This window comes from Zalophus californianus, chromosome 7 (genome assembly GCF_009762305.2).
Source record: "Zalophus californianus isolate mZalCal1 chromosome 7, mZalCal1.pri.v2, whole genome shotgun sequence".
NCBI classification, from domain to species: Eukaryota; Metazoa; Chordata; class Mammalia; order Carnivora; family Otariidae; genus Zalophus; species Zalophus californianus.
The window spans coordinates 98,020,921-98,038,897 of NC_045601.1; the positions used below are offsets into that span (position 1 = coordinate 98,020,921).

At 41.5% G+C, this 17,977-nt stretch overlaps 1 pseudogene; it reads right to left on the bottom strand.

Annotated features, from left to right (window-relative positions):
- Window positions 1–16,346: 16,346 nt before the first annotated feature.
- LOC113927440 lies at window positions 16,347–17,668 on the bottom strand (annotated as a pseudogene).
- Window positions 17,669–17,977: the final 309 nt, after the last annotated feature.

The window sequence follows — 17,977 nt, forward strand, 5'->3', positions numbered from 1 at the left end:
GCAAGATGGCGGAGGAGTAGGAGACCTGGATTTCGTCTGGTCTCAGGAATTCAGCTGAATAGGGATCAAACCATTCTGAACACCTACGAACTCAACAGGAGATCAAAGAAGAGAGTAGCAACAACTCTCTGAAGAGAGAAGCAACCACTTACTAGAAGGTAGGACGTGCGGAGAAGTGAATCCAAGGCGATATTCGGGAGGATAGACGGGGGGGAGAGGGCCTCCTTCGGCCGCTTCCGGCAAGTGATAGAGCCGCGGAGCACAAAATCGGAACTTTTAGAAGTTGGCTCCGCGGAGGGACGTCACTGCAGTGGCTAAGCGAGGGGTGGAATCCTCGCGGGACAGTGTGGTCTCAGGACCCTCGGGGTCACAGACAGACCGAGGGTACCTGAGTGCAGCAGAGCTCCCAGGTATCAGAGCTGGGAAGCCGGCTGCAGAGACAGCCGAGGCGCGGGCTCTCAGCTCGGGGTTGCCATAAACTGTGATCCGCGACCCAGTCGGGCCACTGCTCCTCCAGCAGGGACCCAACAAGCGGCAGATCCAGGGAGACTCCCCTTCCTCCCCTGGGAGGAGCGGTGTGGGAGTGCACCGCAGGGATCTGCTGGGTTTGGAGACTCCACACGGGGTCGGGTGCCAGAGATAGAAACGCTCGGTCACAGGCCAGGTGACCATGGAGTGCGGCCGGAGACCGGGGACACGGGAGTGATTGATTGTTTTTCTCTGGGGGCGCACTGAGGAGCGGGGCCCTGAGTTCTCAGCTCCTACGGGCAGAGAGTGGGAGGCCACCATTTTCACCCTGGTCCTCCGAAGCTGTACCGAGAGCTTGCAGGGAACAAAAGCTCCTGAGAGCAAACCCAAGCAGCTTGCTTAGCCTGGACCAACAAGGGCAGGGCAATTCCGCCTCCAGCAAAGACATTTGGGAACCACGGCAACAGGCCCCTCCCCCAGAAGATCAGCACGAACAGCCAGCAAGCCAAGACCAAGTTTACCAATCAAGGAGAACGGGAGAACTCCAGTGCTAGGGAAATACTGCACATAGAATTCATGGCTCTTTTACCATGATTCATTAGTTTTTCAAAGTTAATTTTTTAACTGTTTTTTGTGGGTTTTTTTGAATTTTTCTTTTTCCCTTTTTCAACCAACATCTTATCCCTTTTTAAAAAAAAAAAAATTTATTTTTCATTTTTAGAGTCATATTTTATCCCTTCATAGTAGTTACCCTTATTTTTGGCATACATATAAGTTCTTCTCTCTTTAAAATTTTGAGATACAGTTTCTTCTAGCAGATCAAAATATACCCTAAATCACTACTGTATGGCTTTGTTCTAGTCTCCTGCCTGATCACAGTCTCTCCCTTTTTTTTCTTTTTTTTTTTTAAATCTTCTTCTTTCTTCTTTCAAACAACTTCTTATCAATTCCGTTTATAAAACCTTTTATAATTTTCATCTTTACAGTCATCTTCCATCCCTTCATTGTATCAACCCTTATTTTGTACATATATGTCTTTCTTCCTTTAAAATTTTAGGAGGCACATTCTTCTAACAGACCAAAATACACCCCAAATTTAGTGTATGGCACTGATCTATGCACTAGCCTGATCATATCTGATCATATTCTGTTTTTTTTTTTGTTTTGTTCTGTTTTTGTTTGTTTTTATCTTTTTCTTTTTTTCTCTCTTCCTTTCTTCTTTCTTTCCCTTTCTTTTCCCCTGGTTTCAGGTCTTTTCTGATTTGTATAGAGTATATTTGCTGGGGATGTTGTTAACCTGTTAGCATTTTGTTCTCTCATTCATCTATTCTCCTCTGGACAAAATGACAAGACAAAAAAAATCACCTCAGCAAAAAGAACAAGAGGTAGTACCGTCTGCCAGGGACCTACTCAATTTGGACATTAGTATGATGTCGGACCTAGAGTTCAGAATCATGACTTTAAAGATACTAGCTGGGCTTGAAAAAAGCATGGAAGTTATTAGAGAAACCCTTTCTGGAGAAATAAAAGAACTAAAATCTAACCAAGTCGAAATCAAAAAGGCTATTAATGAGGTGCAATAAAAAATGGGGGCACTAACTGCTAGGATAAATGAGGCAGAAGAGAGAATCAGTGATATAGAAGACCAAATGATGGAAAATAAAGAGACGGAGAAAAAGAAAGATAAACAACTACAGGATCACGAGGGCAGAATTCGAGAGAGAAGTGATACGATAAGACAAAACAACATTAGAATAATTGACATCCCAGAAGAAGAAGAAGAAAGAGAGAGAGGGGCAGAAGGTATATTGGAGGAAATTATAGCAGAGAACTTCCCTAATGTGGGGAGGGAAACAGGCATCAAAATCCAGGAGGCACAGAGAACCCCTCTCAAAATCAATAAAAATAGGTCAACACCCCGACATCTAATAGTAAAACTTACGAGTCTCAGAGACAAAGAGAAAATCCTGAAAGCAGCTCGGGAGAAGAATGTTTCTAATGGTAGAAACATTAGATTGGCAACAGACCTATCCACAGGGACCTGGCAGGCCAGAAAGGACTGGCATGATATCTTCAGAGCACTAAATGAGAAAAATATGCAGCCAAGAATACTATATCCAGCTAGGCTGTCATTGAAAATAGAAGGAGAGGTAAAAAGCTTCCAGCTCAAACAAAAACTAAAGGAATTTGCAAACACAAAACCAGCCCTAAAAGAAATACTGAAAGGGGTCCTCTAAGCAAAGAGAGAGCCTAAAAGCAGCAAAGATCAGAAAGGAAAACAGACAATATACAGTCACAGTCACCTTACAGGCAATACAATGGCACTGAATTCATATCTTTCAATAGTTACCCTGAATGTAAATGGGCTAAATGCCCCAATCAAAAGACACAGGCTATCAGATTGGATTAAAAAACAAGACCCAGCAATATGCTGTCCGCAAGAGACTCATTTTTGAACCAAAGACACCCCCAGATTGAAAGTGAGGGGGTCGGGCGCCTGGGTGGCTCAGATGGTTAAGCATCTGCCTTTGGCTCAGGTCATGATCCCGAGGTCCTGGGATCGAGTCCCGCATCGGGCTCCCTGCTCCTTGGGAGCCTGCTTCTCCCTCTGCTTCTCTCTCTCTCCCCCCCCCTGTCTCTCATGAATAAATAAATAAAATCTTTAAAAAAAAAAAAAAAAGAAAGTGAGGGGGTGGAAAACCATTTACCATGCTAATGGACACCAAAAGAAAGCTGGGGTGGCAATTCTTATATCAGACAAATTAGATTTTAAAACAAAGACTGTAATAAGAGATGAAGAAGGACACTATATCTTACTTAAAGGGTCTATCCAACAAGAAGATCTAACAATTGTAAATATCTATGCCCCTAACATGGGAACAGCCAATTATATAAGGCAATTACTAACAAAAGCAAAGAAACACATTGACAACAATACAATAATGGTGGGAGACTTTAACACCCCCCTGACTGAAATGGACAGATCATCTAAGCAAAAGATCAACAAGGAAATAAAGACTTTAAATGACACACTGGACCAAATGGACTTCACAGACATATTCAGAACATTCCATCCCAAAGCAGTGGAATACACATTCTTCTCTAGTGCCCATGGAACATTCTCCAGAATAGATCACATCCTAGGTCACAAATCAGGTCTCAACCAATAACAAAAGATTGGGATCATTCCCTGCATATTTTCAGACCACAATGCTTTGAAACTAGAACTCAATCACAAGAGGAAAGTCGGAAAGAACTCAAATACATGGAGGCTAAAGAGCATCCTACTAAAGAATGAATGGGTCAACCAGGAAATTAAAGAAGAATTAAAAAAATTCATGGAAACTAATGAAAATGAAAACACAACTGTTCAAAATCTTTGGGATACAGCAAAGGCGGTCCTAAGAGGAAAGTATATAGCAATACAAGCCTTTCTCAAGAAACAAGAAAGGTCTCAAATACACAACCTAACCCTACACCTAAAGGAGCTAGAGAAAGAACAGGAAATAAAGCCTAAACCCAGCAGGAGAAGAGAAATAATAAAGATCAGAGCAGAAATCAATGAAATAGAAACCAAAAGAACAGTAGAACAGATCAATGAAACTAGGAGCTGGTTCTTTGAAAGAATTAACAAGATTGATAAACCCCTGGCCAGACTTATCAAAAAGAAAAGAGAAATGACCCAAATCAACAAAATCATGAATGAAAGAGGAGAGATCACAACCAACAGCAAAGAAATACAAACCATTATAAGAACATATTATGAGCAACTCTATGCCAGCATTAGATAACTTGGAAGAAATGTGTGCGTTCCTAGAGATGTATCAACTACCAAAATTGAACCAGGAAGAAATAGAAAACCTGAAAAGACCTATAACCACTAAGGAAATTGAAGCAGTCATCAAAAATCTCCCAACAAACAAGAGCCCAGGGCCAGATGGCTTCCCAGGGGAATTCTGTCAAACATTTAAAGAGGAATTACTACCTATTCTTCTGAAACTTTTCCAAAAAATAGAAATGGAAGGAAAACTTCCAAACTCATTTTATGAGGCCACCATTACCTTGATCCCAAAACCAGACAAAGACCCCATCAAAAAGGAGAATTACAGACCAATATCCTTGATGAACATGGATGCAAAAATTCTCACCAAAATACTAGCCAATAGGATCCAACAGTACATTAAAAGGATTATTCCCCATGACTAAGTGGGATTTATCCCTGGGCTGCAAGGTTGGTTCAACATCCGCAAATCAATCAACGTGACACAATACATTAACAAAAGAAAGAACAAGAATCATATGACCCTCTCAATAGATGCAGAAAAAGCATTTGACAAAGTACAGCATCCTTTCTTGATCAAAACTCTTCAGAGTATAGGGATAGAGGATACATACCTCAATATCATAAAAGCCATCTATGAAAAACCTACGGCGAATATCATTCTCAGTGGGGAAAAGCTGAGAGTTTTACCCCTAAGGTCAAGAACACGGCAGGGATGTCCACTCTCACCACTGCTATTCAACATAGTATTAGAAGTCCTAGCCACAGCAATCAGACAACAAAAAGAAATCAAAGGCATCCAAATCGGCAAAGAAGTCAAACTCTCACTCTTTGCAGATGATATGATACTGTATGTGGAAAACCCAAAAGACTCCACCCCAAAACTGCTAGAACTCATACAGGAATTCAGTAAAGTAGCAGGATATAAAATCAATGCACAGAAATCAGTGGTATTCCTATACACCAACAACAAGACAGAAGAGAGACAAATCAAGGAGTCGATCCCATTTATAATTGCACCCCAAACCATAAGATACCTAGGAATAAATTTAACCAAAGAGGCAAAGGGTCTGTACTCAGAAAAGTATAAAATACTCATGAAAGAAATTGAGGAAGACACAAAGAAATGGAAAAACGTTCCATGCTCATGGATTGGAAGAACAAACATTGTGAAGATGTCAATGCTACCTAGAGCAATCTACACATTCAATGCAATCCTCATCAAAATACCATCCACTTTTTTCAAAGAAATGGAACAAATAATCCTAAAATTTGTATGAAACCAGAAGAGACCCCGAATAGCCAGAGGAGTATTGAAAAAGAAAAGCAAAGCTGGCGGCATCACAATTCCGGACTTCCAGCTCTATTACAAAGCTGTCATCATCAAGACAGTATGGTACTGGCACAAAAACAGACACATAGATCAATGGAACAGAATAGAGAGCCCAGAAATGGACCCTCAACTCTATGGTCAACTCATCTTTGACAAAGCAGGAAAGAATGTCCAGTGGAAAAAAGACAGTCTCTTCCACAAATGGTGTTGGGAAAATTGGACAGCCACATGCAGAAGAATGAAACGGGACCATTTCCTTACACCACACACAAAAATAGACTCCAAATGGTTGAAAGACCTAAACGTGAGACAGGAGTCCATCAAAATCCTAAAGGAGAACACAAGTAGCAACCTCTTCGACCTCAGCTGCAGCAACTTCTTCCTAGAAACATCGCCAAAGGCAAGGGAAGCAATGGCAAAAATGAACTATTGGGATTTCATCAAGATAAAAAGCTTTTGCACAGCAAAAGAAACAGTCCACAAAAGCAAAAGACAACCGACAGAATGGGAGAAAATATTTGCAAATGACATATCAGATAAAGGGCTAGTATCCAAAATCTATAAAGAACTTATCAAACTCAACACCCAAAGAACAAATAATCCAATCAAGAAATGGGCAGAAGACATGAACAGACATTTTTCCAAAGAAGACATCCAAATGGCTAACAGACGCATGAGAAAGTGCTCCACATCGCTCGGCATCAGGGAAATACAAATCAAAACTTCAATGAGATACCACCTCACACCAGTCAGAATGGCTAAAATTAACAAGTCAGGAAATGACAGATGTTGGCGGGGATGTAGAGAAAGGGGAACCCTCCTACCCTGTTGGTGGGAATGCAAGCTGGTGCACCCACTCTGGAAAACAGTATGGAGGTTCCTCAAACAGTTGAAAATAGAGCTACCATACGATCCAGCAATTGCACTACTGGGTATTTACCCCAAAGATACAAATGTAGGGATCCGAAGGGGTACATGCACCCCAATGTTTATAGCAGCAATGTCAACAATAGCCAAACTGTGGAAAGAGCCAAGATGTCCATCGACAGATGAATGGATAAAGAAGAGGTGGTGGATATACACAATGGAATATTATGCAGCCATCAAAAAGAATGAGATCTTGCCATTTGCAACATGGATGGAACTGGAGGGTGTTCTGCTGAGTGAAATAAAGACATTTATCATATGACCTCGCTGATATGAGGAATTTTTAACCTCAGGAAACAAACTGAGGGTTGCTGGAGTGGTGGGGGGTGGGAGGGATGCGGTGGCTGGGCGATAGACATTGGGGAGGGTATGTGCTATGGTGAGCACTGTGAGTTGTGCAAGACTATTGAATCACAGATCTGTACTTCTGAAACAAATAATGCAATATATGTTAAGAAAAAAAAAGAAGAAGAAGAAGATAGCAGGAGGGGAAGAATGAAGGGGAGTAAGTCGGAGGGGGAGACGACCCATGAGAGACGATGGACTCTGAAAAACAAACTGAGGTTTCTAGAGGGGAGGGGGTGGGGGGGATGGGTTAGCCTGGTGATGGGTATTAAAGAGGGCACGTTCTGCATGGAGCACTGGGTGTTATGCACAAACAATGAATCATGGAACACTACATCAAAAACTAATGATGTAATGTATGGTGATTAACATAACAATTAAAAATTTAAAATAAAAAGAACTTACACAACTCAACACCAAGAAAACAACCAATCTGATTAAAAAAATGGGCAGAGGACCTGAATAGACACTTTTCCAAAGAAGACATACAGGTGGCCAACAGATACAAGAAAGAGGCTCAACATCACTCATGATCAGGGAAATGCAAATCAAAACCGCAGTGAGCTATCACCTTACTCCTGTATGAATGGCTAGACTCAAAAAGACAAGAAATAACAAGTGTTGGTGAGAATGTGCAGGAAAGGGAACTCTTTGTGCACTGTTGGTAGGAATGTAAATTGGTGTAGCGACTGTGAAAAACAGTATGGGTTTCCTCAAAATATTAAAAATAGAAATGTCATAAGATCCAGTAATTCCACTACTATTTACTTAAAGAAAGTGAAACATTAATTTGAAAAGATATATGCACCTCTATGGTTATTGCAGCATTATTTACAATAGCCAAGATATGTAAGCAATCTATGCATCTATTGACACAGGGACACACACACACATGTGCACACACACACACAGACACACACTGAAATATTGCTCCGCCATCAAAAAGAATGAGCTATTGCCATTTGTAACAACATGGATGGATCGAGAGGGTATTATGCTAAGTGAAATAAATCAGGGAAAGAAAGATGAATACTGTATGATTTTACTTATATGTGGAGCCTAACAAAAAAGCAAGCCAAAACAGACCAATAAATACAAAGAACAAACTAATGGTTGTCAGAGGAGAAGGGGTAGGGAGATGGGAAAAATGGGTGAAGGGAAGCGGGAGATACAGGCTTCCAGTTATAGGATGAATAAACCATGGAATATAAGGTATAAAGAATGTCAGTTATATTGTAGTAGCATCGTGTGGTGACAGATGGTAGCTACATTTGAGGTTAGCATAGCATAACTTACAAAGTGGTCAAATCACTCTGTTGTACATTTGAAACTAAAGTAACATTTGTGTGTTAACCTATTTCAATTTAAAAAAATGACTTACAGACTTGAATGTTAAACTTGAAACCATAAAACTCTTAGGAAAAAAAGGTGGTAAGCTTCTTGACATTAATCTTGGTGATGATTCTTTGGATTCAACGCCAAAAGCAAAGGCAGAAAAAGCAAAAGTAAACAACTAGGTCTACATCAAACTGAAAAGCTTCTGCACAGCAGAGTAACCATCAACAAAATGAAAGGGCAACCTACTGAATGAGAGAAAATATTTGCAAATCTTCTATCAGATAAAATGTTAATATCCAAACTCTATAACGAACTCATACAACTCAATAGAATAAAAGCAATCCTATTTAAAAATGGGCAGAGGATCTGCAAAGACATTTTCCCAAAGGAAATATACAAATGGCCATCAGGTACATAAAAAGGTATTCCAACAACATTCATCATCAGGGAAATGCAAATCAAAACCACAGTGAGATATCACTTCACACCTGTTAGAATGACTCTTATCAAAAAGACAAGATATAAATGTTGGCTAGAATGTGGAAAAAAGAAACTGCTCATGAAGTGTTAGTGGAAGTGTAAATTTGTGCAGCCACTATGGAAAACAGTATGCAGAGGTTCTTCAAAAAATTAGAACGAGTACTGCCATATAATCCAGAAATTCCACGGGCATAGATCTGAAGAAAATTAAAACACTAACTTGAAAATTAAAACACTAACACTATCTGCACCCCCTCACCACCATGTTCACTGCAGCATTATTACAATAGCCAAGATAGGAAAGCAAACTAAGTGTCCATCAGTGGATGAATAAATAAAACAAATGGACTTGGGGGAAAAGATGGTGGAGGAGTAGGAGACCCTATTCCAACCAGTCCCTGGAATTGAACTGGATATCTACCAGACCACTCTGAACATCCACAACATCAGCCTGAAGTGTAAGAAGATAGATCTGGATCTTTACAAAAAGACTATCGCAGGCAGTTGGTTTCAAGGTCCAAAGCAGGGAGCCGTGATTCCGGGGGGAGATACTGGAGGATAAATGGAAGGGGGAGGGAGCCAGCCTTCGCGATCCTACACCACCGGTGACTGATAGCCTCCTGTGCTGGGGACTGGGGCAAAGACTCACAGACCTGTAGCGGCAGGGAAAGGACATCAGGGCAGCCCCCCGGACTGAAACCGGATCAGCAGGGCCACATGTGTGAACTGGGGGTGGCTGGTGGTTTTAGAAGCACAAAAGGAAGACACATGCCCCGACCTGCAGGCGAGGACTGGGAGCGCTGCTGAGGGGCGCACAACCCAGGATGCTGCAGTTTATAGCAGCACAGACAGAAATGGAGATAGTGTGGCCTGGAGAGCTCACTGAAGAACAGACTGCGATCTCTCTGCTCTGAGGCAGAGGGTTGGAAACGGTCTCTTCTGCTCTGACTCTCGGAAGAGATGTGGAAAGCTGCCAGAGAACAAAAGCCCCAAAAAAACAGTTTCCACTGAGCCCATCCCCCACCACAGGGGGCAGGGCAATTCTGCCCAAATAGAGTTGCCTAAGTAACAGTGCGGCAGGCCCCTGCCCCAGAAGACAGGCTGGGAAAACAAGAGGCCAGCAACCCTAAGGTTCCTAGAAAACAGGTGCATCTTGCTTGGGTTGTGGTCAATAATTTGGACTCTATACATTCCCTCAACCGCCCCTCAACAAAATGACTAGGAGGAGGAACCCCCAAAATAGGAAAGACTCGGAGACTATGATTTATACCACAGATTTACAAATGGATACAGACACAACCAAGATGTCGGAGATGGAATTCAGGCTAGCAATTGTGAAGATGATAGCTAGAATGGAGAAATCGATTAATGGCAACATAGAGTCTCTAAGGGCAGAAATGAAAGCTGAATTGGCAGAATTTAAAAATGCTATCAATGAGATCCAATCTAATCTAGATAATCTAACAGCTAGGGTAAACGAGGCAGAAGAACAAATTAGTGATCTAGAAGACCAATTAATAGACAAGAAGGCAAAAGAGATGGCCAGGGAAAAACAACTCAGAATCCATGAAAATAGAGAAATAAGTGACACCATGAAACATTCCAATGTCAGAATTACTGGTATCCCTGAGGGGGTGGAGACAGAGGACTAGAAGATATATTTGAGCATATCGTAGCTGAGAATTTCCCTAATCTGGGGAATGAAACAAACATTCATGTCTTAGAGGCAGAGAGGACCCCTCCCAAGATCAAAACAGGCCAACACTTCGGCATGTAGCAGTAAAACTCGCAAATCTTAGAACCAAAGACGCCATCTTAAGGGCAGTTGGGGGAAGAGATTCCTTACGTACAGAGGGAGGAACATCAGAATAATGTCAGACCTAACCACAGAGACCTGGCAAGCCAGAAAAGGCTGGCAAGACATATTCAGCGTACTAAATGAGAAGAACATGGAGCCAAGAATACTTTATCTGGCAAGGCTTGTCATTTAGAATGGATGGAGAGATGCAGAGCTTCCAAGACCAGCAGAAACTGAAAGAATATGTGACCATTAAGTCGGCCCTGCAAGCAATATTAAAGGGCGTTCTATAAAAGGAGAAAGACCCCAAGAGTGATATAGGACAAAAATTTACAGGGACAATCTATAAAAACAAGGTCTTCACAGACAACAAGATGACAATAAATTAATATCTTTCAATAATCACTCTCAACGTGAATGGCCTAAATGTTCCCATAAAACGGCACAGGGTTGCAGATTGGATAAAAAGACAGGACCCATCCATATGCTGTCTACAAGAGACTCATTTTGAACCTAAAGATACATCCAGACTGAAAGTGAAGGGATGGAGATCTGTCTTCCATGCCAGCGGACCTCAAAAGAAAGCTGGGGTAGCAATTCTTACATCAGACAAATTAGATTTTAAACTAAAGACTATAGTTAGACACACAGAACAACACTATATCATTCTTAAAGGGTCTATCCAACAAGAAGATCTAACAATTGGAAATATCCACACCCCCAACATGGGAGCAGCTATCTACATAAGCCAACTGTTAACCAAAATAAAGAGTCATATTGATAACAATACGTTAATTGTAGGAGACCTCAATACTCCACTCTCAGCAATAGACAGGTCATCTAAGCCCAAAGTCAACAAAGAAACAAGAGCTTTGAATGACGCACTGGACCAGATGGACCTCACAGATATATACAGAACATTCCACCCTAAAACAACAGAATACTCATTCTTCTCAAGCGCACGTGGAACTTGCTCCAGAATAGACCACATACGGGGTCACAAATCAGGTCTCAACTGATACCAAAAGATTGAGATTATTCCCTGCATATTCTCAGACCATAGTGTGTTAAAACTGGAACTCAATCACAAGAAAAAATTTGGCAGAAATTCAAACACTTGGAAGCTAAAGGCCACTCTGCTCAAGAATGTTTGGATCAACCAGGAAATCAAAGAAGAATTTAAACAATTCATGGAAACCAATGAGAATGAAAACACATTGGTCCAAAACCTACAGGATACTGCAAAGGCGGTCCTAGGGGGAAAATACATAGCCATCCAAGCCTCACCCAAAAAAATAGAAAAATCCCAAATTCACCAACTAATGCTACACCTTAAACAACTAGAGAAAAAGCAACAAACGATGCCTAACCCACGCATTAGAAGAGAAATAAAGATTAGAGCAGAGATCAATGAATTAGAAACCAGAAACACAGTAGATCAGATCAACGAAACTAGATGCTGGGTCTTTGAAAGAATTAATAAGATCAATAAACCACTGACCAGACTTATCCAAAAGAAAAGAGAAAGGACCCAAATTAATAAAATTATGAATGAAAGGGGAGAGATCACCACTAACACCAAGGAAATAGAAACAATTATTAGAAATTATTATCAACAACTATATGCCAATAAACTGAGGAACCTGGATGAAATGGATGCCTTCCTAGAAACCTATAAACTGCCAAGACTGAAACAGGAAGAAATTGACAACCTGAATAGGGCAATAACCAGTTACGAGATTGAAGCAGTGATCAAAAACCTCCCAAAAAACTAGTCCAGGGCCTGATGGATTCCCTGGGGAATTCTATCAAACATTCAAAGAAGAAATAATACCTATGCTCCTGAAGCTGTTTCAAAAAAATAGAAACAGAAGGAAAGCTTCCAGACTCATTCTATGAGGCCAGCATTACCTTAATCCCCAAAACAGGCAAAGACCCCATCAAAAAGGAGAATTTCAGACTGATAGCCCTGATGAATATGGATTCCAAAATCCTCAACAAAAACCTAGCTAATAGGATCCAACAATACATTAAAAGGATCATCCACCATGACCAAGTGGGATTTATCCCCAGGATGCAAGGGTGGTTCAACATTCACAAATCAATCAGTGTGATAGAACACATTAGTAAGAGGAGAGAGAAGAACCACATGGTCCTCTCAATTGATGCAGAAAAAGCATTTGACAAAAATACAGCATCCTTTCTGGATTAAAACTCTTCAGAGTATAGGGATAGAGGGAACGTTCCTCAAGTTCATGAAATCCATCTATGAAAAACCCACAGTGAATATCATCCTCAATGGGGAAAAGCTGAGAGCCTTTCCCTTAAGATCAGGAGCATGTCAAGGATGTCCACTCTCACCACTATTGTTCAACATAGTACTGGAAGTCCTAGCAACAGCAATTAGACAGCAAAAAGAAATAAACAGTATTCAAATTGGCAAAGAAGAAGTCAAATTCTCTCTTTTCGCAGATGACATGATACTTTATGTGGAAAACCCAAAAGACTCCACCCCCAAATTACTACAACTCATATAGCAATTCAGGAATGTGGCAGGATACAAAATCAATGCACAGAAATCAGTTCCTTTCTTATACACTAACAATGCAACTGTAGAAAGAGAAATTAGAGAAACGATTCCATTTACAATAGCACCAAAAACCATAAGATACCTCGGAATAAACCTAACCAAAAGGTAAAGGATCTATACTCTAGGAACTACAGAACACTCATGAAAGAAATTGAAGAAGACACAAAAAGATGAAAAAACTTTCCATGCTCATGGATCGGAAGAATAAACGTTGTTAAAATGTCTATGCTACCCAGAGGAATCTATACCTTCAATGCCATCCCAATCAAAATTCCAATGACATTTTTCAAAGTGCTGGAACAAACAAACCTAAAATTTGTATGGAACCAGAAAAGACCCCGAATCGCCAAGGAAATGTTGAAAAAGAAAAACAAAGTTGGGGGCATCACATTGCACGATTTCAAGCTATATTACAGAGTAGTGATCACCAAGACAGCATGGTACTGGCACAAAAACAGACATATAGACCAATGGAACAGAAAAGAGAGCCCAGATATGGACCCTCAACTCTATGGTCAAATAATCTTTGACAAAGCTGGGAAAAATATGCAATGGAAAAAAGACAGTCTCTTCAATAAATGGTGTTGGGAAAATTGGACAGCTACATGCAGAAGAATGAAACTCGACCATTCTCTAACACCATACACAAAGATAAACTCAAAATGGATGAAAACCTCCGTGTGAGACAGGAATCCACCAAAATCCTAGAGGAGAACATACGCAGTAACCTCTTTGACAATAGCCACAGAAACTTCTTTCAAGATACATCGCCAAAGGCTAGTGAAACAAAAGCAAAAATGAACTTTTGGGACTTCATCAAGATAAAAAGCTTCTGCATAGCAAAGGAAACAGTCAACAAAACAAAGAGGCAACCCAAGAATGGGAGAAGGTATTTGCAAATGACAGTACAGATAACAGGCTGGTATCCAAGATCTATAAAGAACATCTCAAACTCAACACCCACAAAACAAATAATCAAGTCAAAAAATGGGCAGAAGACATGAACAGACACTACTCCAAAGAAGACATACAAATGGCTAACAGACACATGAAAAAATGTTCATCATCATTAGCCATCAGGGAAATTCAAATCAAAACCACATTGAGCTACCACCTTACACCAATTAGAATGGCAAAAATTGACAAGGCAACAAACAACAAATGTTGGAGAGGTTGTGGAGAAAGGGAACCCTTGGAAAACAGTGTGGAGGTGCATCAAAAAATTAAAAATAGAGCTACCCTATGACCCAGCAATTGCACTACTGGGTATTTACCACAAAGACACAGAGGTAGTGAAAAGAAGGGCCATATGCCCCCTAATGTTCATAGCATCAATGTCCACAATAGCCAAACTGTGGAAAGAGCCGAGATGCCCTTCCACAGATGAATGGATAAAGAAGATGTGGTCCATATATACAATGGAATATTACTCAGCCACCAGAAAGGATGAATACCCGATTTTTACATCAACATGGTTGGGACTGGAGGAGATTATGCTAAGTGAAATAAGTCAAGCAGAGAAAGTCAATTATCATATGGTTTCACTTATTTGTGGAACATAAGGAATATCATGGAGGACATTAGGAGAAGGAAGGGAAAAATGAAGGGGGGAAATCAGAGGGAGAGATGAACCATGAGAGACTATGGACCCTGAGAAACAAACTGAGGGTTTTAGGGGGGGGGAATGGGTTAGCCTGGTGATGGGTATTAAGGAGGGCACATATTGCATGGAGCACTGGGTGTTATATGAAAACAATGAATCGTGGATCACTACATCAAAAATTAATGATGTATTGTATGGTGACTAACATAACATAATAAAATTAAATTAAAAATAATAAACCAAGTATGGTATACATATACACAATGGAATACTATTCAGCCATAAAAAAGGAAAGAAATACTGCTGCCTGTGACAAGGATGGACCCTGAGTTCGTTATATTAAATGAGTTAAGTCAAACAGAGAAAGACAAAATACAGTATAATCTCACTTATATGTGGAATGTTAAAACACACATACCCACAAACTCATAGATAGAGAACAGATTAGTGGTCACCAGAAGTAGGGGGTGAGGGGTGGGAGAAATGGGGTGAATAGGGTCAAAAGGTACAAACTTCCAGTTATAAAATAAGTAAGTCATGGGGATATAATGTAAAGCATGGTAACCGTTGATAATACTATATTGCATGTTTGAAAGTTGCTAAGAGAATAGACTTAAAGTTCTTATTATAAGAAAAAAAACTTTTTGTAATTATGTATAGACAGATGTTAACTAGACTCATTATAGTAATCATTTTGCCATATATATATGAAATTATTATGTAGTACAACATGAAACTAATATTACATGTCCATTATACCTCAATTAAAAAAAGGAAGAGCAATGTACTATAACACAAGGATAAAAAAGAACTGTTCCAACATGAATGAATTTCACAAATGTCATGCTGAGTAGAGAATCCAGATTTTAAAAAAAGAATATATACTGTATGATTCAATTTATAAGTTCAAGAACAGGCAGCACTAAGCTACAATTATCCAACCGCACCAGTGGTTGCCTCTGGGTGGGAGTGAACTAGTACCAGCTGGAAAGAAATAAAAAAAACTTCTATAGTGCTAGACTCGCTCTACATCTTAATCTGGGTGATGATTCATGGTTATAAATATGTTTAAAAATGACTAAGTTGTACACTTAAGATGAGCTCACTTTAAACATTTTATGTACGTTATACCTCAAACACAGAATAAAAATGGGTACAAATGATTTAGAAGGAACTTCTGAGCAAAAACTAGCATTTTTTTTTTATACCTTTGAATCCGTTATGCTTTCCTGTACCCTCTTTTTTTTTCCCACTTAGGACAAGGAATAGCTCATTTAAACCCATCAGAGAAATGGACAGCTTGGGTCTCTAACAAACGTTGTGTTTTCAAGCACAGGTCAGTAGTCGTATACGAGAGTATATGCTGCTACAGACAAATCAACCAGTCAGAGCACAACCTTTCAAGGCTTAAAATAGAACAAGCTTCCCGTAAAAGCAGCACCTCTGTGACTTTTTTTAAATTTTTAAATTTTTAATTTTTTTTTAAGACTGTAGTTACTTGTCAGAGAGAGAGCACACACAGAAGCAGGGGGAGCGGCAGGCAGAGGGAGAAGCAGGCTCCCCGCTGAGCAAGGACCCCGATGCAGGGCTCAATCCCAGGACCCTGGGATCATGACCTGAGCCAAAGGCAGACGCTTAACCTACTGAGCCACCCAGGCATCCCTTCCCTGTGACATTTTTAACTTATTTCTCTCCTTCTTTACCCTCTCCTTTGACAGAAGCCGCACCAACCTCCTCATAATCCTCAAGGGCAGCCATATCCTCACAGGCCTCAGAAAAGTCTCCCTCCTCCATGTCCTCACCCACATGCCACTGAACAAAGGCATACTTGGCCTACATCGGGTCAAACTTGTGGTCCAGGGGAGCCCAGGCCTCAGCGATGGCTGTGGTGTTGCTCAGCTTGCACACAGCTCCCTGTACTTTGGCCAGGTCTCTAGGTACCACAGTGGCAGGCTGGTAATTAATGCCCACTTTGAAGCCAGCGGGGCACCAGTCCACAAACTGGATGCTGCGCTTGGTCTTGATGGTGGCAATGGCAGCGTTGACATCTTTGGGAACCACGTCACCACGGTACAACAGGCAGCAAGCCATGGCGAGGGTCACATTTTCCCATCTGGTTGGCTGGCTCAAAGCTTGCGTTGGTGATCTCTACTACAGAAAGCTGTTCATGGTAGGCTTTCTCAGCAGACATGGCGGGGGCCTAGGTGGCCAGAGGGAAGTGGATGCGGGGCTAGGGCACCCGGTTGGTCTGGAATTCTGTGAGATCGACATTCAGGGCTCCATCACATCTGAGGGAGGCAGTGATGGAGGACACAATCTGATCTATCAACTTATTCAGGTTAGTGTAGGTTTGGCGTTCAATATCAAGGTTTCTACGACAGATGTCATAGATGGCCTCATTGTCTACCATGAAGGCACAATCTGAGGGCTCCAGGGTACTGTGGGTGGTGAGGATGGAGTTGTAGGGCTCAGCTACCTCTGTGGAAATCCAGGGGCTGGGTAAATGGAGAACTCCAGCTTGGACTTCTTGCCACCATCGGCAGACTTTCCATCAGCAGGGAAGTGAACCTGGAACCAGTTCCTCCTCCAAAGCTGTGGAAAACCAAGAAGCCCTGAAGACTGTGCATCCATCAGCAAGTTTCTGAATTTGGTCCAAGTCAAGGTCAGTGATCTCCTTGCCAATGGTGCAGGGTGCCCTTGGGCATATTGGCAGCATCTTCCTGGCCTGTGATGAGTTGCTCAGAGTGGACAAGATGGCGATAGGTGCCAGTGCGAACTTCATCAATGACTGTGGAGTCCAGGTCTACAAACATGGCCCTGGGCACACGTGTGCCAACACCCATCTCACTGAAGAAGGTGTTGAAGGAGTCATCTCCCCCAGTGGTCCTGTCACTTGGCATCTGACCATCGGGCTGGATGCTGTGTTCCAGGCAATAGAGCTCCCAGCAGGCATTGCCAATCTGGGCACCAGCCTGGCCAACACGGATGGAGATGCACTCATGCATGCTTGCTGCATTGCAGCTGCCAAGCAGATGGCAGGGAGGAAGAGGAGACTGTTGCTTCTTACAGCAGGACCCTGAGGCGGTCTGTGTAAGAGAATCTGCCTCATCATGCCCTCTTAATGGAAGCTGTTTAAAAGCTAACACCTCAATCAAAAATATTATGTGCTGGGGCGCCTGGGTGGCTCAGTCGTTAAGCGTCTGCCTTCGGCTCAGGTCATGATCCCAGGGTCCTGGGATCGAGCCTCGCATCGGGCTCCCTGCTCAGCGGGAAGCCTGCTTCTCCCTCTCCCACTCCCCCTGCTTGTGTTCCTT